The following is a 20,292-nucleotide window of genomic DNA, read 5'->3' on the forward strand; positions in this document are numbered from 1 at the left end:
TTGGAGTTTAGGAGTTTTGGAGTTTCGGAGTTTCGGAGTTTCGGAGTTTTGGAGTTTTGGAGTTTTGGAGTTTCGGAGTTTCGGAGTTTTGGAGTTTCGGAGTTTTGGAGTTTTGGAGTTTTGGAGTTTTGGAGTTTCGGAGTTTCGGAGTTTTGGAGTTTCGGAGTTTCGGAGTTTTGGAGTTTTGGAGTTTTGGAGTTTCGGAGTTTTGCAGTTTTGGAGTTTTGCAGTTTTGGAGTTTTGGAGTTTTGGAGTTTCGGAGTTTTGGAGTTTTGGAGTTTCGGAGTTTCGGAGTTTTGGAGTTTTGGAGTTTTGGAGTTTTGGAGTTTCGGAGTTTTGGAGTTTTGGAGTTTCGGAGTTTTGGAGTTTTGGAGTTTCGGAGTTTCGGAGTTTCGGAGTTTTGGAGTTTTGGAGTTTTGCAGTTTTGGAGTTTCGGAGTTTTGGAGTTTTGGAGTTTCGGAGTTTTGGAGTTTTGGAGTTTTGGAGTTTTGGAGTTTCGGAGTTTTGGAGTTTCGGAGTTTTGGAGTTTCGAAGTTTTGGAGTTTTGCAGTTTTGGAGTTTTGCAGTTTTGGAGTTTTGGAGTTTTGGAGTTTCAAAGTTTTGGAGTTTTGGAGTTTTGCAGTTTTGGAGCTTTGGAATTTTGGAGTTTTGGAGTTTCGGAGTTTTGGAGTTTTGGAGTTTTGGAGTTTCGGAGTTTTGGAGTTTTGGAGTTTCGGAGTTTCGGAGTTTTGGAGTTTTGGAGTTTTGGAGTTTCGGAGTTTCGGAGTTTCGGATTTTCGGAGTTTTGGAGTTTTGGAGTTTTGGAGTTTCGGAGTATCGGAGTTTTAGGAGTTTCGGAGTTTTGGAGTTTTGGAGTTTTGGAGTTTCGGAGTTTTGGAGTTTTGGAGTTTCCGAGTTTCGGAGTTTTGGAGTTTTGGATTTTTGGAGTTTTGGAGTTTTGGAGTTTCGGAGTTTTGGAGTTTTGGAGTTTTGCAGTTTTGGAGCTTTGGAATTTTGGAGTTTTGGAGTTTCGGAGTTTTGGAGTTTTGGAGTTTTGGAGTTTCGGAGTTTTGGAGTTTTGGAGTTTCGGAGTTTCGGAGTTTTGGAGTTTTGGAGTTTTGGAGTTTTGGAGTTTCGGAGTTTTGGAGTTTTGGAGTTTCGGAGTTTTGGAGTTTCGTAGTTTTGGAGTTATGGAGTTTCGGAGTTTTGGAGTTTTGGAGTTTCCGAGTTTCGGAGTTTTGGAGTTTTGGATTTTTGGAGTTTTGGATTTTGGAGTTTCGGAGTTTTGGAGTTTTGGAGTTTTGGAGTTTTGGAGTTTCGGAGTTTTGGAGTTTTGGAGTTTCGGAGTTTTGGAGTTTCGGAGTTTTGGAGTTTTGGAGTTTTGGAGTTTCGGAGTTTCGGAGTTTTGGAGTTTCGGAGTTTTGGAGTTTTGGAGTTTCGGAGTTTTGGAGTTTTGGAGTTTTGGAGTTTCGGAGTTTCGGAGTTTCGGAGTTTCGGAGTTTTGGAGTTTTGGAGTTTCGGAGTTTCGGAGTTTTGGAGTTTTGGTGTTTTGGAGTTTCGGAGTTTCGGAGTTTCGGATTTTCGGAGTTTTGGAGTTTTGGAGTTTTGGAGTTTCGGAGTATCGGAGTTTTAGGAGTTTCGGAGTTTTGGAGTTTTGGAGTTTTGGAGTTTCGGAGTTTTGGAGTTTTGGAGTTTCCGAGTTTCGGAGTTTTGGAGTTTTGGATTTTTGGAGTTTTGGAGTTTTGGAGTTTCGGAGTTTTGGAGTTTTGGAGTTTTGCCGTTTTGGAGCTTTGGAATTTTGGAGTTTTGGAGTTTCGGAGTTTTGGAGTTTTGGAGTTTTGGAGTTTCGGAGTTTTGGAGTTTTGGAGTTTCGGAGTTTTGGAGTTTTGGAGTTTTGGAGTTTTGGAGTTTCGGAGTTTTGGAGTTTTGGAGTTTCGGAGTTTTGGAGTTTCGGAGTTTTGGAGTTTTGGAGTTTTGGAGTTTTGGAGTTTTGGAGTTTCGTAGTTTTGGAGTTATGGAGTTTCGGAGTTTTGGAGTTTTGGAGTTTCCGAGTTTCGGAGTTTTGGAGTTTTGGAGTTTTGGAGTTTTGGATTTTGGAGTTTCGGAGTTTTGGAGTTTTGGAGTTTTGGAGTTTTGGAGTTTCGGAGTTTTGGAGTTTTGGAGTTTTGGAGTTTCGGAGTTTTGGAGTTTCGGAGTTTCGGAGTTTTGGAGTTTCGGAGTTTTGGAGTTTTGGAGTTTCGGAGTTTCGGAGTTTTGGAGTTTCGGAGTATTGGAGTTTTGGAGTTTTGGAGTTTCGGAGTTTTGGAGTTTTGGAGTTTTGGAGTTTTGGAGTTTCGGAGTTTTGGAGTTTTGGAGTTTTGGAGTTTTGGAGTTTTGGAGTTTCGGAGTTTTGGAGTTTTGGAGTTTCGGAGTTTTGGAGTTTTGGAGTTTCGGAGTTTCGGAGTTTTGGAGTTTTGGAGTTTTGTAGTTTCGGAGTTTTGGAGTTTTGGAGTTTCGGAGTTTTGGAGTTTCGGAGTTTTGGAGTTTTGGAGTTATGGAGTTTCGGAGTTTTGGAGTTTTGGAGTTTCCGAGTTTCGGAGTTTTGGAGTTTGGGATTTTTGGAGTTTTGGATTTTGGAGTTTCGGAGTTTTGGAGTTTTGGAGTTTTGGAGTTTTGGAGTTTCGGAGTTTTGGAGTTTTGGAGTTTCGGAGTTTTGGAGTTTCGGAGTTTTGGAGTTTTGGAGTTTTGGAGTTTCGGAGTTTCGGAGTTTTGGAGTTTCGGAGTTTTGGAGTTTTGGAGTTTCGGAGTTTTGGAGTTTTGGAGTTTTGGAGTTTCGGAGTTTCGGAGTTTCGGAGTTTCGGAGTTTTGGAGTTTTGGAGTTTCGGAGTTTCGGAGTTTTGGAGTTTTGGTGTTTTGGAGTTTCGGAGTTTCGGAGTTTCGGATTTTCGGAGTTTTGGAGTTTTGGAGTTTTGGAGTTTCGGAGTATCGGAGTTTTAGGAGTTTCGGAGTTTTGGAGTTTTGGAGTTTTGGAGTTTCGGAGTTTCGGAGTTTTGGAGTTTCGGAGTTTCGGAGTTTCGGAGTTTTGGAGTTTCGGAGTTTCGGAGTTTCGGAGTTTTGGAGTTTTGGAGTTTTGCAGTTTTGGAGTTTTGGAGTTTTGGAGTTTTGGAGTTTTGGAGTTTTGGAGTTTTGGAGTTTCGGAGTTTTGGAGTTTCGGAGTTTTGGAGTTTCGGAGTTTTGGAGTTTTGGAGTTTTGGAGTTTTGCAGTTTTGGAGTTTTGGAGTTTTGGAGTTTTGGAGTTTCGGAGTTCTAGAGTTTTGGAGTTTTGGAGTTTCGGAGTTTCGGAGTTTTGGAGTTTTGGAGTTTTGGAGTTTTGGAGTTTCGGAGTTTCGGAGTTTCGGAGTTTCGGAGTTTCGGAGTTTTGGAGTTTTGGAGTTTTGGAGTTTCGGAGTTTTGGAGTTTTGGAGTTTTGGAGTTTTGGAGTTTTGGAGTTTCGGAGTTTTGGAGTTTCGGAGTTTTGGAGTTTTGGAGTTTTGGAGTTTTGGAGTTTCGGAGTTTCGGAGTTTTGGAGTTTTGGAGTTTCGGAGTTTTGGAGTTTTGGAGTTTTGGAGTTTCGGAGTTTTGGAGTTTCGGAGTTTTGGAGTTTTGGAGTTTTGGAGTTTTGGAGTTTCGGAGTTTTGGAGTTTCGGAGTTTTGGAGTTTTGGAGTTTCGGAGTTTCGGAGTTTCGGAGTTTTGGAGTTTCGGAGTTTTGGAGTTTCGGAGTTTCGGAGTTTCGGAGTTTTGGAGTTTCGGAGTTTCGGAGTTTCGGAGTTTTGGAGTTTTGGAGTTTCGGAGTTTTGGAGTTTTGGAGTTTTGCAGTTTTGGAGTTTTGGAGTTTTGGAGTTTTGGAGTTTCGGAGTTTTGGAGTTTTGGAGTTTTGGAGTTTTGGAGTTTTGGAGTTTCGGAGTTTTGGAGTTTCGGAGTTTCGGAGTTTTGGAGTTTTGGAGTTTCGGAGTTTCGGAGTTTTGGAGTTTTGGAGTTTTGGAGTTTTGGAGTTTTGGAGTTTTGGAGTTTCGGAGTTTCGGAGTTTCGGAGTTTCGGAGTTTTGGAGTTTTGGAGTTTTGGAGTTTCGGAGTTTCGGAGTTTTGCAGTTTTGGAGTTTTGCAGTTTTGGAGTTTTGGAGTTTTGGAGTTTCGGAGTTTTGGAGTTTTGGAGTTTCGGAGTTTCGGAGTTTTGGAGTTTTGGAGTTTTGGAGTTTTGGAGTTTTGGAGTTTCGGAGTTTTGGAGTTTTGGAGTTTCGGAGTTTTGGAGTTTTGGAGTTTTGCAGTTTTGGAGTTTTGGAGTTTTGGAGTTTTAGAGTTTTGGAATTTTGGAGTTTTGCAGTTTTGGAGTTTTGGAGTTTTGGAGTTTTGGAGTTTTGGAGTTTCGGAGTTTTGGAGTTTTGGAGTTTTGGAGTTTTGGAGTTTCGGAGTTTTGGAGTTTTGGAGTTTCGGAGTTTCGGAGTTTTGGAGTTTTGGAGTTTTGGAGTTTTGGAGTTTCGGAGTTTTGGAGTTTTGGAGTTTCGGAGTTTCGGAGTTTTGGAGTTTTGGAGTTTTGGAGTTTCGGAGTTTTGGAGTTTTGGAGTTTCGGAGTTTTGGAGTTTCGGAGTTTTGGAGTTTTGGAGTTATGGAGTTTCGGAGTTTTGGAGTTTTGGAGTTTCCGAGTTTCGGAGTTTTGGAGTTTTGGAGTTTTGGAGTTTTGGATTTTGGAGTTTCGGAGTTTTGGAGTTTTGGAGTTTTGGAGTTTTGGAGTTTCGGAGTTTTGGAGTTTTGGAGTTTCGGAGTTTTGGAGTTTCGGAGTTTTGGAGTTTTGGAGTTTTGGAGTTTCGGAGTTTCGGAGTTTCGGAGTTTTGGAGTTTTGGAGTTTTGGAGTTTCGGAGTTTCGGAGTTTTGGAGTTTCGGAGTTTTGGAGTTTTGGAGTTTTGGAGTTTTGGAGTTTCGGAGTTTCGGAGTTTTGGAGTTTCGGAGTTTCGGAGTTTTGGAGTTTTGGAGTTTTGGAGTTTCGGAGTTTTGCAGTTTTGTAGTTTTGCAGTTTTGGAGTTTTGGAGTTTTGGAGTTTCGGAGTTTTGGAGTTTTGGAGTTTCGGAGTTTCGGAGTTTTGGAGTTTTGGAGTTTTGGAGTTTTGGAGTTTCGGAGTTTTGGAGTTTTGGAGTTTCGGAGTTTTGGAGTTTTGGAGTTTCGGAGTTTCGGAGTTTCGGAGTTTTGGAGTTTTGGAGTTTTGCAGTTTTGGAGTTTCGGAGTTTTGGAGTTTTGGAGTTTCGGAGTTTTGGAGTTTTGGAGTTTTGGAGTTTTGGAGTTTCGGAGTTTTGGAGTTTCGGAGTTTTGGAGTTTCGGAGTTTTGGAGTTTTGCAGTTTTGGAGTTTTGCAGTTTTGGAGTTTTGGAGTTTTGGAGTTTCGGAGTTTTGGAGTTTTGGAGTTTTGCAGTTTTGGAGCTTTGGAATTTTGGAGTTTTGGAGTTTCGGAGTTTTGGAGTTTTGGAGTTTTGGAGTTTCGGAGTTTTGGAGTTTTGGAGTTTCGGAGTTTCGGAGTTTTGGAGTTTTGGAGTTTTGGAGTTTTGGAGTTTCGGAGTTTTGGAGTTTTGGAGTTTCGGAGTTTTGGAGTTTCGGAGTTTTGGAGTTTTGGAGTTTTGGAGTTTCGTAGTTTTGGAGTTATGGAGTTTCGGAGTTTTGGAGTTTTGGAGTTTCCGAGTTTCGGAGTTTTGGAGTTTTGGAGTTTTGGAGTTTTGGATTTTGGAGTTTCGGAGTTTTGGAGTTTTGGAGTTTTGGAGTTTTGGAGTTTCGGAGTATCGGAGTTTTAGGAGTTTCGGAGTTTTGGAGTTTTGGAGTTTTGGAGTTTCGGAGTTTTGGAGTTTTGGAGTTTCCGAGTTTCGGAGTTTTGGAGTTTTGGATTTTTGGAGTTTTGGAGTTTTGGAGTTTCGGAGTTTTGGAGTTTTGGAGTTTTGCAGTTTTGGAGCTTTGGAATTTTGGAGTTTTGGAGTTTCGGAGTTTTGGAGTTTTGGAGTTTTGGAGTTTCGGAGTTTTGGAGTTTTGGAGTTTCGGAGTTTCGGAGTTTTGGAGTTTTGGAGTTTTGGAGTTTTGGAGTTTCGGAGTTTTGGAGTTTTGGAGTTTCGGAGTTTTGGAGTTTCGTAGTTTTGGAGTTATGGAGTTTCGGAGTTTTGGAGTTTTGGAGTTTCCGAGTTTCGGAGTTTTGGAGTTTTGGATTTTTGGAGTTTTGGATTTTGGAGTTTCGGAGTTTTGGAGTTTTGGAGTTTTGGAGTTTTGGAGTTTCGGAGTTTTGGAGTTTTGGAGTTTCGGAGTTTTGGAGTTTCGGAGTTTTGGAGTTTTGGAGTTTTGGAGTTTCGGAGTTTCGGAGTTTTGGAGTTTCGGAGTTTTGGAGTTTTGGAGTTTCGGAGTTTTGGAGTTTTGGAGTTTTGGAGTTTCGGAGTTTCGGAGTTTCGGAGTTTCGGAGTTTTGGAGTTTTGGAGTTTCGGAGTTTCGGAGTTTTGGAGTTTTGGTGTTTTGGAGTTTCGGAGTTTCGGAGTTTCGGATTTTCGGAGTTTTGGAGTTTTGGAGTTTTGGAGTTTCGGAGTATCGGAGTTTTAGGAGTTTCGGAGTTTTGGAGTTTTGGAGTTTTGGAGTTTCGGAGTTTTGGAGTTTTGGAGTTTCCGAGTTTCGGAGTTTTGGAGTTTTGGATTTTTGGAGTTTTGGAGTTTTGGAGTTTCGGAGTTTTGGAGTTTTGGAGTTTTGCAGTTTTGGAGCTTTGGAATTTTGGAGTTTTGGAGTTTCGGAGTTTTGGAGTTTTGGAGTTTTGGAGTTTCGGAGTTTTGGAGTTTTGGAGTTTCGGAGTTTCGGAGTTTTGGAGTTTTGGAGTTTTGGAGTTTTGGAGTTTCGGAGTTTTGGAGTTTTGGAGTTTCGGAGTTTTGGAGTTTCGGAGTTTTGGAGTTTTGGAGTTTTGGAGTTTTGGAGTTTTGGAGTTTCGTAGTTTTGGAGTTATGGAGTTTCGGAGTTTTGGAGTTTTGGAGTTTCCGAGTTTCGGAGTTTTGGAGTTTTGGAGTTTTGGAGTTTTGGATTTTGGAGTTTCGGAGTTTTGGAGTTTTGGAGTTTTGGAGTTTTGGAGTTTCGGAGTTTTGGAGTTTTGGAGTTTTGGAGTTTCGGAGTTTTGGAGTTTCGGAGTTTCGGAGTTTTGGAGTTTCGGAGTTTTGGAGTTTTGGAGTTTCGGAGTTTCGGAGTTTTGGAGTTTCGGAGTATTGGAGTTTTGGAGTTTTGGAGTTTCGGAGTTTTGGAGTTTTGGAGTTTTGGAGTTTTGGAGTTTCGGAGTTTTGGAGTTTTGGAGTTTTGGAGTTTTGGAGTTTTGGAGTTTCGGAGTTTTGGAGTTTTGGAGTTTCGGAGTTTTGGAGTTTTGGAGTTTCGGAGTTTCGGAGTTTTGGAGTTTTGGAGTTTTGGAGTTTCGGAGTTTTGGAGTTTTGGAGTTTCGGAGTTTTGGAGTTTCGGAGTTTTGGAGTTTTGGAGTTATGGAGTTTCGGAGTTTTGGAGTTTTGGAGTTTCCGAGTTTCGGAGTTTTGGAGTTTGGGATTTTTGGAGTTTTGGATTTTGGAGTTTCGGAGTTTTGGAGTTTTGGAGTTTTGGAGTTTTGGAGTTTCGGAGTTTTGGAGTTTTGGAGTTTCGGAGTTTTGGAGTTTCGGAGTTTTGGAGTTTTGGAGTTTTGGAGTTTCGGAGTTTCGGAGTTTTGGAGTTTCGGAGTTTTGGAGTTTTGGAGTTTCGGAGTTTTGGAGTTTTGGAGTTTTGGAGTTTCGGAGTTTCGGAGTTTCGGAGTTTCGGAGTTTTGGAGTTTTGGAGTTTCGGGGTTTCGGAGTTTTGGAGTTTTGGTGTTTTGGAGTTTCGGAGTTTCGGAGTTTCGGATTTTCGGAGTTTTGGAGTTTTGGAGTTTTGGAGTTTCGGAGTATCGGAGTTTTAGGAGTTTCGGAGTTTTGGAGTTTTGGAGTTTTGGAGTTTCGGAGTTTCGGAGTTTTGGAGTTTCGGAGTTTCGGAGTTTTGGAGTTTCGGAGTTTCGGAGTTTCGGAGTTTTGGAGTTTTGGAGTTTTGCAGTTTTGGAGTTTTGGAGTTTTGGAGTTTTGGAGTTTTGGAGTTTTGGAGTTTTGGAGTTTTGGAGTTTCGGAGTTTTGGAGTTTCGGAGTTTTGGAGTTTCGGAGTTTTGGAGTTTTGGAGTTTTGGAGTTTTGCAGTTTTGGAGTTTTGGAGTTTTGGAGTTTTGGAGTTTCGGAGTTCTAGAGTTTTGGAGTTTTGGAGTTTCGGAGTTTCGGAGTTTTGGAGTTTTGGAGTTTTGGAGTTTCGGAGTTTCGGAGTTTCGGAGTTTCGGAGTTTTGGAGTTTTGGAGTTTTGGAGTTTCGGAGTTTTGGAGTTTTGGAGTTTTGGAGTTTTGGAGTTTTGGAGTTTCGGAGTTTTGGAGTTTCGGAGTTTTGGAGTTTTGGAGTTTTGGAGTTTTGGAGTTTCGGAGTTTCGGAGTTTTGGAGTTTTGGAGTTTCGGAGTTTTGGAGTTTTGGAGTTTTGGAGTTTCGGAGTTTTGGAGTTTCGGAGTTTTGGAGTTTTGGAGTTTTGGAGTTTTGGAGTTTCGGAGTTTTGGAGTTTCGGAGTTTTGGAGTTTTGGAGTTTCGGAGTTTCGGAGTTTCGGAGTTTTGGAGTTTCGGAGTTTTGGAGTTTCGGAGTTTCGGAGTTTCGGAGTTTTGGAGTTTCGGAGTTTCGGAGTTTCGGAGTTTTGGAGTTTTGGAGTTTCGGAGTTTTGGAGTTTTGGAGTTTTGCAGTTTTGGAGTTTTGGAGTTTTGGAGTTTTGGAGTTTCGGAGTTTTGGAGTTTTGGAGTTTTGGAGTTTTGGAGTTTTGGAGTTTCGGAGTTTTGGAGTTTCGGAGTTTTGGAGTTTTGGAGTTTTGGAGTTTCGGAGTTTCGGAGTTTCGGAGTTTCGGAGTTTTGCAGTTTTGGAGTTTTGCAGTTTTGGAGTTTTGGAGTTTTGGAGTTTCGGAGTTTTGGAGTTTTGGAGTTTCGGAGTTTCGGAGTTTTGGAGTTTTGGAGTTTTGGAGTTTTGGAGTTTTGGAGTTTCGGAGTTTTGGAGTTTTGGAGTTTCGGAGTTTTGGAGTTTTGGAGTTTTGCAGTTTTGGAGTTTTGGAGTTTTGGAGTTTTAGAGTTTTGGAATTTTGGAGTTTTGCAGTTTTGGAGTTTTGGAGTTTTGGAGTTTTGGAGTTTTGGAGTTTCGGAGTTTTGGAGTTTTGGAGTTTTGGAGTTTTGGAGTTTCGGAGTTTTGGAGTTTTGGAGTTTCGGAGTTTCGGAGTTTTGGAGTTTTGGAGTTTTGGAGTTTTGGAGTTTCGGAGTTTTGGAGTTTTGGAGTTTCGGAGTTTCGGAGTTTTGGAGTTTTGGAGTTTTGGAGTTTCGGAGTTTTGGAGTTTTGGAGTTTCGGAGTTTTGGAGTTTCGGAGTTTTGGAGTTTTGGAGTTATGGAGTTTCGGAGTTTTGGAGTTTTGGAGTTTCCGAGTTTCGGAGTTTTGGAGTTTTGGAGTTTCGGAGTTTTGGAGTTTCGGAGTTTTGGAGTTTTGGAGTTTTGGAGTTTTGGAGTTTCGGAGTTTTGGAGTTTCGGAGTTTTGGAGTTTTGGAGTTTCGGAGTTTCGGAGTTTCGGAGTTTTGGAGTTTCGGAGTTTTGGAGTTTCGGAGTTTCGGAGTTTCGGAGTTTTGGAGTTTCGGAGTTTCGGAGTTTCGGAGTTTTGGAGTTTTGGAGTTTCGGAGTTTTGGAGTTTTGGAGTTTTGCAGTTTTGGAGTTTTGGAGTTTTGGAGTTTTGGAGTTTCGGAGTTTTGGAGTTTTGGAGTTTTGGAGTTTTGGAGTTTTGGAGTTTCGGAGTTTTGGAGTTTCGGAGTTTTGGAGTTTTGGAGTTTTGGAGTTTCGGAGTTTCGGAGTTTCGGAGTTTCGGAGTTTTGCAGTTTTGGAGTTTTGCAGTTTTGGAGTTTTGGAGTTTTGGAGTTTCGGAGTTTTGGAGTTTTGGAGTTTCGGAGTTTCGGAGTTTTGGAGTTTTGGAGTTTTGGAGTTTTGGAGTTTTGGAGTTTCGGAGTTTTGGAGTTTTGGAGTTTCGGAGTTTTGGAGTTTTGGAGTTTTGCAGTTTTGGAGTTTTGGAGTTTTGGAGTTTTAGAGTTTTGGAATTTTGGAGTTTTGCAGTTTTGGAGTTTTGGAGTTTTGGAGTTTTGGAGTTTTGGAGTTTCGGAGTTTTGGAGTTTTGGAGTTTTGGAGTTTCGGAGTTTTGGAGTTTTGGAGTTTCGGAGTTTCGGAGTTTTGGAGTTTTGGAGTTTTGGAGTTTTGGAGTTTCGGAGTTTTGGAGTTTTGGAGTTTCGGAGTTTCGGAGTTTTGGAGTTTTGGAGTTTTGGAGTTTCGGAGTTTTGGAGTTTTGGAGTTTCGGAGTTTTGGAGTTTCGGAGTTTTGGAGTTTTGGAGTTATGGAGTTTCGGAGTTTTGGAGTTTTGGAGTTTCCGAGTTTCGGAGTTTTGGAGTTTTGGAGTTTTGGAGTTTTGGATTTTGGAGTTTCGGAGTTTTGGAGTTTTGGAGTTTTGGAGTTTTGGAGTTTCGGAGTTTTGGAGTTTTGGAGTTTCGGAGTTTTGGAGTTTCGGAGTTTTGGAGTTTTGGAGTTTTGGAGTTTCGGAGTTTCGGAGTTTCGGAGTTTTGGAGTTTTGGAGTTTTGGAGTTTCGGAGTTTCGGAGTTTTGGAGTTTCGGAGTTTTGGAGTTTTGGAGTTTTGGAGTTTTGGAGTTTCGGAGTTTCGGAGTTTTGGAGTTTCGGAGTTTCGGAGTTTTGGAGTTTTGGAGTTTTGGAGTTTCGGAGTTTTGCAGTTTTGGAGTTTTGCAGTTTTGGAGTTTTGGAGTTTTGGAGTTTCGGAGTTTTGGAGTTTTGGAGTTTCGGAGTTTCGGAGTTTTGGAGTTTTGGAGTTTTGGAGTTTTGGAGTTTCGGAGTTTTGGAGTTTTGGAGTTTCGGAGTTTTGGAGTTTTGGAGTTTCGGAGTTTCGGAGTTTCGGAGTTTTGGAGTTTTGGAGTTTTGCAGTTTTGGAGTTTCGGAGTTTTGGAGTTTTGGAGTTTCGGAGTTTTGGAGTTTTGGAGTTTTGGAGTTTCGGAGTTTTGGAGTTTCGGAGTTTTGGAGTTTCGAAGTTTTGGAGTTTTGCAGTTTTGGAGTTTTGCAGTTTTGGAGTTTTGGAGTTTCGGAGTTTTGGAGTTTCGGAGTTTTGGAGTTTTGGAGTTTCGGAGTTTCGGAGTTTCGGAGTTTTGGAGTTTCGGAGTTTTGGAGTTTCGGAGTTTCGGAGTTTCGGAGTTTTGGAGTTTCGGAGTTTCGGAGTTTCGGAGTTTTGGAGTTTTGGAGTTTCGGAGTTTTGGAGTTTTGGAGTTTTGCAGTTTTGGAGTTATGGAGTTTCGGAGTTTTGGAGTTTTGGAGTTTCCGAGTTTCGGAGTTTTGGAGTTTTGGATTTTTGGAGTTTTGGATTTTGGAGTTTCGGAGTTTTGGAGTTTTGGAGTTTTGGAGTTTTGGAGTTTCGGAGTTTTGGAGTTTTGGAGTTTCGGAGTTTTGGAGTTTCGGAGTTTTGGAGTTTTGGAGTTTTGGAGTTTCGGAGTTTCGGAGTTTTGGAGTTTCGGAGTTTTGGAGTTTTGGAGTTTCGGAGTTTTGGAGTTTTGGAGTTTTGGAGTTTCGGAGTTTCGGAGTTTCGGAGTTTCGGAGTTTTGGAGTTTTGGAGTTTCGGAGTTTCGGAGTTTTGGAGTTTTGGTGTTTTGGAGTTTCGGAGTTTCGGAGTTTCGGATTTTCGGAGTTTTGGAGTTTTGGAGTTTTGGAGTTTCGGAGTATCGGAGTTTTAGGAGTTTCGGAGTTTTGGAGTTTTGGAGTTTTGGAGTTTCGGAGTTTTGGAGTTTTGGAGTTTCCGAGTTTCGGAGTTTTGGAGTTTTGGATTTTTGGAGTTTTGGAGTTTTGGAGTTTCGGAGTTTTGGAGTTTTGGAGTTTTGCAGTTTTGGAGCTTTGGAATTTTGGAGTTTTGGAGTTTCGGAGTTTTGGAGTTTTGGAGTTTTGGAGTTTCGGAGTTTTGGAGTTTTGGAGTTTCGGAGTTTCGGAGTTTTGGAGTTTTGGAGTTTTGGAGTTTTGGAGTTTCGGAGTTTTGGAGTTTTGGAGTTTCGGAGTTTTGGAGTTTCGGAGTTTTGGAGTTTTGGAGTTTTGGAGTTTTGGAGTTTTGGAGTTTCGTAGTTTTGGAGTTATGGAGTTTCGGAGTTTTGGAGTTTTGGAGTTTCCGAGTTTCGGAGTTTTGGAGTTTTGGAGTTTTGGAGTTTTGGATTTTGGAGTTTCGGAGTTTTGGAGTTTTGGAGTTTTGGAGTTTTGGAGTTTCGGAGTTTTGGAGTTTTGGAGTTTTGGAGTTTCGGAGTTTTGGAGTTTCGGAGTTTCGGAGTTTTGGAGTTTCGGAGTTTTGGAGTTTTGGAGTTTCGGAGTTTCGGAGTTTTGGAGTTTCGGAGTATTGGAGTTTTGGAGTTTTGGAGTTTCGGAGTTTTGGAGTTTTGGAGTTTTGGAGTTTTGGAGTTTCGGAGTTTTGGAGTTTTGGAGTTTTGGAGTTTTGGAGTTTTGGAGTTTCGGAGTTTTGGAGTTTTGGAGTTTCGGAGTTTTGGAGTTTTGGAGTTTCGGAGTTTCGGAGTTTTGGAGTTTTGGAGTTTTGGAGTTTCGGAGTTTTGGAGTTTTGGAGCTTTGGAGTTTTGGAGTTTCGGAGTTTTGGAGTTTCGGAGTTTTGGAGTTTTGGAGTTTTGGAGTTTTGGAGTTTCGGAGTTTCGGAGTTTTGGAGTTTTGGAGTTTCGGAGTTTTGGAGTTTTGGAGTTTTGGAGTTTCGGAGTTTTGGAGTTTCGGAGTTTTGGAGTTTTGGAGTTTTGGAGTTTTGGAGTTTCGGAGTTTTGGAGTTTCGGAGTTTTGGAGTTTTGGAGTTTCGGAGTTTCGGAGTTTCGGAGTTTTGGAGTTTCGGAGTTTTGGAGTTTCGGAGTTTCGGAGTTTCGGAGTTTTGGAGTTTCGGAGTTTCGGAGTTTCGGAGTTTTGGAGTTTTGGAGTTTCGGAGTTTTGGAGTTTTGGAGTTTTGCAGTTTTGGAGTTTTGGAGTTTTGGAGTTTTGGAGTTTCGGAGTTTTGGAGTTTTGGAGTTTTGGAGTTTTGGAGTTTTGGAGTTTCGGAGTTTTGGAGTTTCGGAGTTTTGGAGTTTTGGAGTTTTGGAGTTTCGGAGTTTCGGAGTTTCGGAGTTTCGGAGTTTTGCAGTTTTGGAGTTTTGCAGTTTTGGAGTTTTGGAGTTTTGGAGTTTCGGAGTTTTGGAGTTTTGGAGTTTCGGAGTTTCGGAGTTTTGGAGTTTTGGAGTTTTGGAGTTTTGGAGTTTTGGAGTTTCGGAGTTTTGGAGTTTTGGAGTTTTGGAGTTTCGGAGTTTTGGAGTTTTGGAGTTTTGCAGTTTTGGAGTTTTGGAGTTTTGGAGTTTTAGAGTTTTGGAATTTTGGAGTTTTGCAGTTTTGGAGTTTTGGAGTTTTGGAGTTTTGGAGTTTTGGAGTTTCGGAGTTTTGGAGTTTTGGAGTTTTGGAGTTTTGGAGTTTCGGAGTTTTGGAGTTTTGGAGTTTCGGAGTTTCGGAGTTTTGGAGTTTTGGAGTTTTGGAGTTTTGGAGTTTCGGAGTTTTGGAGTTTTGGAGTTTCGGAGTTTCGGAGTTTTGGAGTTTTGGAGTTTTGGAGTTTCGGAGTTTTGGAGTTTTGGAGTTTCGGAGTTTTGGAGTTTCGGAGTTTTGGAGTTTTGGAGTTATGGAGTTTCGGAGTTTTGGAGTTTTGGAGTTTCCGAGTTTCGGAGTTTTGGAGTTTTGGAGTTTCGGAGTTTTGGAGTTTCGGAGTTTTGGAGTTTTGGAGTTTTGGAGTTTTGGAGTTTCGGAGTTTTGGAGTTTCGGAGTTTTGGAGTTTTGGAGTTTCGGAGTTTCGGAGTTTCGGAGTTTTGGAGTTTCGGAGTTTTGGAGTTTCGGAGTTTCGGAGTTTCGGAGTTTTGGAGTTTCGGAGTTTCGGAGTTTCGGAGTTTTGGAGTTTTGGAGTTTCGGAGTTTTGGAGTTTTGGAGTTTTGCAGTTTTGGAGTTTTGGAGTTTTGGAGTTTTGGAGTTTCGGAGTTTTGGAGTTTTGGAGTTTTGGAGTTTTGGAGTTTTGGAGTTTCGGAGTTTTGGAGTTTCGGAGTTTTGGAGTTTTGGAGTTTTGGAGTTTCGGAGTTTCGGAGTTTCGGAGTTTCGGAGTTTTGCAGTTTTGGAGTTTTGCAGTTTTGGAGTTTTGGAGTTTTGGAGTTTCGGAGTTTTGGAGTTTTGGAGTTTCGGAGTTTCGGAGTTTTGGAGTTTTGGAGTTTTGGAGTTTTGGAGTTTTGGAGTTTCGGAGTTTTGGAGTTTTGGAGTTTCGGAGTTTTGGAGTTTTGGAGTTTTGCAGTTTTGGAGTTTTGGAGTTTTGGAGTTTTAGAGTTTTGGAATTTTGGAGTTTTGCAGTTTTGGAGTTTTGGAGTTTTGGAGTTTTGGAGTTTTGGAGTTTCGGAGTTTTGGAGTTTTGGAGTTTTGGAGTTTCGGAGTTTTGGAGTTTTGGAGTTTCGGAGTTTCGGAGTTTTGGAGTTTTGGAGTTTTGGAGTTTTGGAGTTTCGGAGTTTTGGAGTTTTGGAGTTTCGGAGTTTCGGAGTTTTGGAGTTTTGGAGTTTTGGAGTTTCGGAGTTTTGGAGTTTTGGAGTTTCGGAGTTTTGGAGTTTCGGAGTTTTGGAGTTTTGGAGTTATGGAGTTTCGGAGTTTTGGAGTTTTGGAGTTTCCGAGTTTCGGAGTTTTGGAGTTTTGGAGTTTTGGAGTTTTGGATTTTGGAGTTTCGGAGTTTTGGAGTTTTGGAGTTTTGGAGTTTTGGAGTTTCGGAGTTTTGGAGTTTTGGAGTTTCGGAGTTTTGGAGTTTCGGAGTTTTGGAGTTTTGGAGTTTTGGAGTTTCGGAGTTTCGGAGTTTCGGAGTTTTGGAGTTTTGGAGTTTTGGAGTTTCGGAGTTTCGGAGTTTTGGAGTTTCGGAGTTTTGGAGTTTTGGAGTTTTGGAGTTTTGGAGTTTCGGAGTTTCGGAGTTTTGGAGTTTCGGAGTTTCGGAGTTTTGGAGTTTTGGAGTTTTGGAGTTTCGGAGTTTTGCAGTTTTGGAGTTTTGCAGTTTTGGAGTTTTGGAGTTTTGGAGTTTCGGAGTTTTGGAGTTTTGGAGTTTCGGAGTTTCGGAGTTTTGGAGTTTTGGAGTTTTGGAGTTTTGGAGTTTCGGAGTTTTGGAGTTTTGGAGTTTCGGAGTTTTGGAGTTTTGGAGTTTCGGAGTTTCGGAGTTTCGGAGTTTTGGAGTTTTGGAGTTTTGCAGTTTTGGAGTTTCGGAGTTTTGGAGTTTTGGAGTTTCGGAGTTTTGGAGTTTTGGAGTTTTGGAGTTTCGGAGTTTTGGAGTTTCGGAGTTTTGGAGTTTCGAAGTTTTGGAGTTTTGCAGTTTTGGAGTTTTGCAGTTTTGGAGTTTTGGAGTTTCGGAGTTTTGGAGTTTCGGAGTTTTGGAGTTTTGGAGTTTCGGAGTTTCGGAGTTTCGGAGTTTTGGAGTTTCGGAGTTTTGGAGTTTCGGAGTTTCGGAGTTTCGGAGTTTTGGAGTTTCGGAGTTTCGGAGTTTCGGAGTTTTGGAGTTTTGGAGTTTCGGAGTTTTGGAGTTTTGGAGTTTTGCAGTTTTGGAGTTATGGAGTTTCGGAGTTTTGGAGTTTTGGAGTTTCCGAGTTTCGGAGTTTTGGAGTTTTGGATTTTTGGAGTTTTGGATTTTGGAGTTTCGGAGTTTTGGAGTTTTGGAGTTTTGGAGTTTTGGAGTTTCGGAGTTTTGGAGTTTTGGAGTTTCGGAGTTTTGGAGTTTCGGAGTTTTGGAGTTTTGGAGTTTTGGAGTTTCGGAGTTTCGGAGTTTTGGAGTTTCGGAGTTTTGGAGTTTTGGAGTTTCGGAGTTTTGGAGTTTTGGAGTTTTGGAGTTTCGGAGTTTCGGAGTTTCGGAGTTTCGGAGTTTTGGAGTTTTGGAGTTTCGGAGTTTCGGAGTTTTGGAGTTTTGGTGTTTTGGAGTTTCGGAGTTTCGGAGTTTCGGATTTTCGGAGTTTTGGAGTTTTGGAGTTTTGGAGTTTCGGAGTATCGGAGTTTTAGGAGTTTCGGAGTTTTGGAGTTTTGGAGTTTTGGAGTTTCGGAGTTTTGGAGTTTTGGAGTTTCCGAGTTTCGGAGTTTTGGAGTTTTGGATTTTTGGAGTTTTGGAGTTTTGGAGTTTCGGAGTTTTGGAGTTTTGGAGTTTTGCAGTTTTGGAGCTTTGGAATTTTGGAGTTTTGGAGTTTCGGAGTTTTGGAGTTTTGGAGTTTTGGAGTTTCGGAGTTTTGGAGTTTTGGAGTTTCGGAGTTTCGGAGTTTTGGAGTTTTGGAGTTTTGGAGTTTTGGAGTTTCGGAGTTTTGGAGTTTTGGAGTTTCGGAGTTTTGGAGTTTCGGAGTTTTGGAGTTTTGGAGTTTTGGAGTTTTGGAGTTTTGGAGTTTCGTAGTTTTGGAGTTATGGAGTTTCGGAGTTTTGGAGTTTTGGAGTTTCCGAGTTTCGGAGTTTTGGAGTTTTGGAGTTTTGGAGTTTTGGATTTTGGAGTTTCGGAGTTTTGGAGTTTTGGAGTTTTGGAGTTTTGGAGTTTCGGAGTTTTGGAGTTTTGGAGTTTTGGAGTTTCGGAGTTTTGGAGTTTCGGAGTTTCGGAGTTTTGGAGTTTCGGAGTTTTGGAGTTTTGGAGTTTCGGAGTTTCGGAGTTTTGGAGTTTCGGAGTATTGGAGTTTTGGAGTTTTGGAGTTTCGGAGTTTTGGAGTTTTGGAGTTTTGGAGTTTTGGAGTTTCGGAGTTTTGGAGTTTTGGAGTTTTGGAGTTTTGGAGTTTTGGAGTTTCGGAGTTTTGGAGTTTTGGAGTTTCGGAGTTTTGGAGTTTTGGAGTTTCGGAGTTTCGGAGTTTTGGAGTTTTGGAGTTTTGGAGTTTCGGAGTTTTGGAGTTTTGGAGTTTCGGAGTTTTGGAGTTTCGGAGTTTTGGAGTTTTGGAGTTATGGAGTTTCGGAGTTTTGGAGTTTTGGAGTTTCCGAGTTTCGGAGTTTTGGAGTTTGGGATTTTTGGAGTTTTGGATTTTGGAGTTTCGGAGTTTTGGAGTTTTGGAGTTTTGGAGTTTCGGAGTTTTGGAGTTTTGGAGTTTCGGAGTTTTGGAGTTTCGGAGTTTTGGAGTTTTGGAGTTTTGGAGTTTCGGAGTATCGGAGTTTTAGGAGTTTCGGAGTTTTGGAGTTTTGGAGTTTTGGAGTTTCGGAGTTTCGGAGTTTTGGAGTTTCGGAGTTTCGGAGTTTTGGAGTTTCGGAGTTTCGGAGTTTCGGAGTTTTGGAGTTTTGGAGTTTTGCAGTTTTGGAGTTTTGGAGTTTTGGAGTTTTGGAGTTTTGGAGTTTTGGAGTTTTGGAGTTTCGGAGTTTTGGAGTTTCGGAGTTTTGGAGTTTCGGAGTTTTGGAGTTTTGGAGTTTTGGAGTTTTGCAGTTTTGGAGTTTTGGAGTTTTGGAGTTTTGGAGTTTCGGAGTTCTAGAGTTTTGGAGTTTTGGAGTTTCGGAGTTTCGGAGTTTTGGAGTTTTGGAGTTTTGGAGTTTTGGAGTTTCGGAGTTTCGGAGTTTCGGAGTTTCGGAGTTTCGGAGTTTTGGAGTTTTGGAGTTTTGGAGTTTCGGAGTTTTGGAGTTTTGGAGTTTTGGAGTTTTGGAGTTTTGGAGTTTCGGAGTTTTGGAGTTTTGGAGTTTTGGAGTTTCGGAGTTTTGGAGTTTTGGAGTTTCGGAGTTTCGGAGTTTTGGAGTTTTGGAGTTTTGGAGTTTTGGAGTTTTGGAGTTTCGGAGTTTTGGAGTTTTGGAGTTTCGGAGTTTTGGAGTTTTGGAGTTTTGCAGTTTTGGAGTTTTGGAGTTTTGGAGTTTTAGAGTTTTGGAATTTTGGAGTTTTGCAGTTTTGGAGTTTTGGAGTTTTGGAGTTTTGGAGTTTTGGAGTTTCGGAGTTTTGGAGTTTTGGAGTTTTGGAGTTTTGGAGTTTCGGAGTTTTGGAGTTTTGGAGTTTCGGAGTTTCGGAGTTTTGGAGTTTTGGAGTTTTGGAGTTTTGGAGTTTCGGAGTTTTGGAGTTTTGGAGTTTCGGAGTTTCGGAGTTTTGGAGTTTTGGAGTTTTGGAGTTTCGGAGTTTTGGAGTTTTGGAGTTTCGGAGTTTTGGAGTTTCGGAGTTTTGGAGTTTTGGAGTTATGGAGTTTCGGAGTTTTGGAGTTTTGGAGTTTCCGAGTTTCGGAGTTTTGGAGTTTTGGAGTTTCGGAGTTTTGGAGTTTCGGAGTTTTGGAGTTTTGGAGTTTTGGAGTTTTGGAGTTTCGGAGTTTTGGAGTTTCGGAGTTTTGGAGTTTTGGAGTTTCGGAGTTTCGGAGTTTCGGAGTTTTGGAGTTTCGGAGTTTTGGAGTTTCGGAGTTTCGGAGTTTCGGAGTTTTGGAGTTTCGGAGTTTCGGAGTTTCGGAGTTTTGGAGTTTTGGAGTTTCGGAGTTTTTTAGTTTTGGAGTTTTGCAGTTTTGGAGTTTTGGAGTTTTGGAGTTTTGGAGTTTCGGAGTTTTGGAGTTTTGGAGTTTTGGAGTTTTGGAGTTTTGGAGTTTCGGAGTTTTGGAGTTTCGGAGTTTTGGAGTTTTGGAGTTTTGGAGTTTCGGAGTTTCGGAGTTTCGGAGTTTCGGAGTTTTGCAGTTTTGGAGTTTTGCAGTTTTGGAGTTTTGGAGTTTTGGAGTTTCGGAGTTTTGGAGTTTTGGAGTTTCGGAGTTTCGGAGTTTTGGAGTTTTGGAGTTTTGGAGTTTTGGAGTTTTGGAGTTTCGGAGTTTTGGAGTTTTGGAGTTTCGGAGTTTTGGAGTTTTGGAGTTTTGCAGTTTTGGAGTTTTGGAGTTTTGGAGTTTTAGAGTTTTGGAATTTTGGAGTTTTGCAGTTTTGGAGTTTTGGAGTTTTGGAGTTTTGGAGTTTTGGAGTTTCGGAGTTTTGGAGTTTTGGAGTTTTGGAGTTTTGGAGTTTCGGAGTTTTGGAGTTTTGGAGTTTCGGAGTTTCGGAGTTTTGGAGTTTTGGAGTTTTGGAGTTTTGGAGTTTCGGAGTTTTGGAGTTTTGGAGTTTCGGAGTTTCGGAGTTTTGGAGTTTTGGAGTTTTGGAGTTTCGGAGTTTTGGAGTTTTGGAGTTTCGGAGTTTTGGAGTTTCGGAGTTTTGGAGTTTTGGAGTTATGGAGTTTCGGAGTTTTGGAGTTTTGGAGTTTCCGAGTTTCGGAGTTTTGGAGTTTTGGAGTTTTGGAGTTTTGGATTTTGGAGTTTCGGAGTTTTGGAGTTTTGGAGTTTTGGAGTTTTGGAGTTTCGGAGTTTTGGAGTTTTGGAGTTTCGGAGTTTTGGAGTTTCGGAGTTTTGGAGTTTTGGAGTTTTGGAGTTTCGGAGTTTCGGAGTTTCGGAGTTTTGGAGTTTTGGAGTTTTGGAGTTTCGGAGTTTCGGAGTTTTGGAGTTTCGGAGTTTTGGAGTTTTGGAGTTTTGGAGTTTTGGAGTTTCGGAGTTTCGGAGTTTTGGAGTTTCGGAGTTTCGGAGTTTTGGAGTTTTGGAGTTTTGGAGTTTCGGAGTTTTGCAGTTTTGGAGTTTTGCAGTTTTGGAGTTTTGGAGTTTTGGAGTTTCGGAGTTTTGGAGTTTTGGAGTTTCGGAGTTTCGGAGTTTTGGAGTTTTGGAGTTTTGGAGTTTTGGAGTTTCGGAGTTTTGGAGTTTTGGAGTTTCGGAGTTTTGGAGTTTTGGAGTTTCGGAGTTTCGGAGTTTCGGAGTTTTGGAGTTTTGGAGTTTTGCAGTTTTGGAGTTTCGGAGTTTTGGAGTTTTGGAGTTTCGGAGTTTTGGAGTTTTGGAGTTTTGGAGTTTCGGAGTTTTGGAGTTTCGGAGTTTTGGAGTTTCGAAGTTTTGGAGTTTTGCAGTTTTGGAGTTTTGCAGTTTTGGAGTTTTGGAGTTTCGGAGTTTTGGAGTTTCGGAGTTTTGGAGTTTTGGAGTTTCGGAGTTTCGGAGTTTCGGAGTTTTGGAGTTTCGGAGTTTTGGAGTTTCGGAGTTTCGGAGTTTCGGAGTTTTGGAGTTTCGGAGTTTCGGAGTTTCGGAGTTTTGGAGTTTTGGAGTTTCGGAGTTTTGGAGTTTTGGAGTTTTGCAGTTTTGGAGTTATGGAGTTTCGGAGTTTTGGAGTTTTGGAGTTTCCGAGTTTCGGAGTTTTGGAGTTTTGGATTTTTGGAGTTTTGGATTTTGGAGTTTCGGAGTTTTGGAGTTTTGGAGTTTTGG

This window comes from Amblyomma mixtum, unplaced genomic scaffold (genome assembly GCF_055824585.1).
Source record: "Amblyomma mixtum isolate Tamu unplaced genomic scaffold, ASM5582458v1 scaffold_12, whole genome shotgun sequence".
Classification (NCBI taxonomy): domain Eukaryota; kingdom Metazoa; phylum Arthropoda; class Arachnida; order Ixodida; family Ixodidae; genus Amblyomma; species Amblyomma mixtum.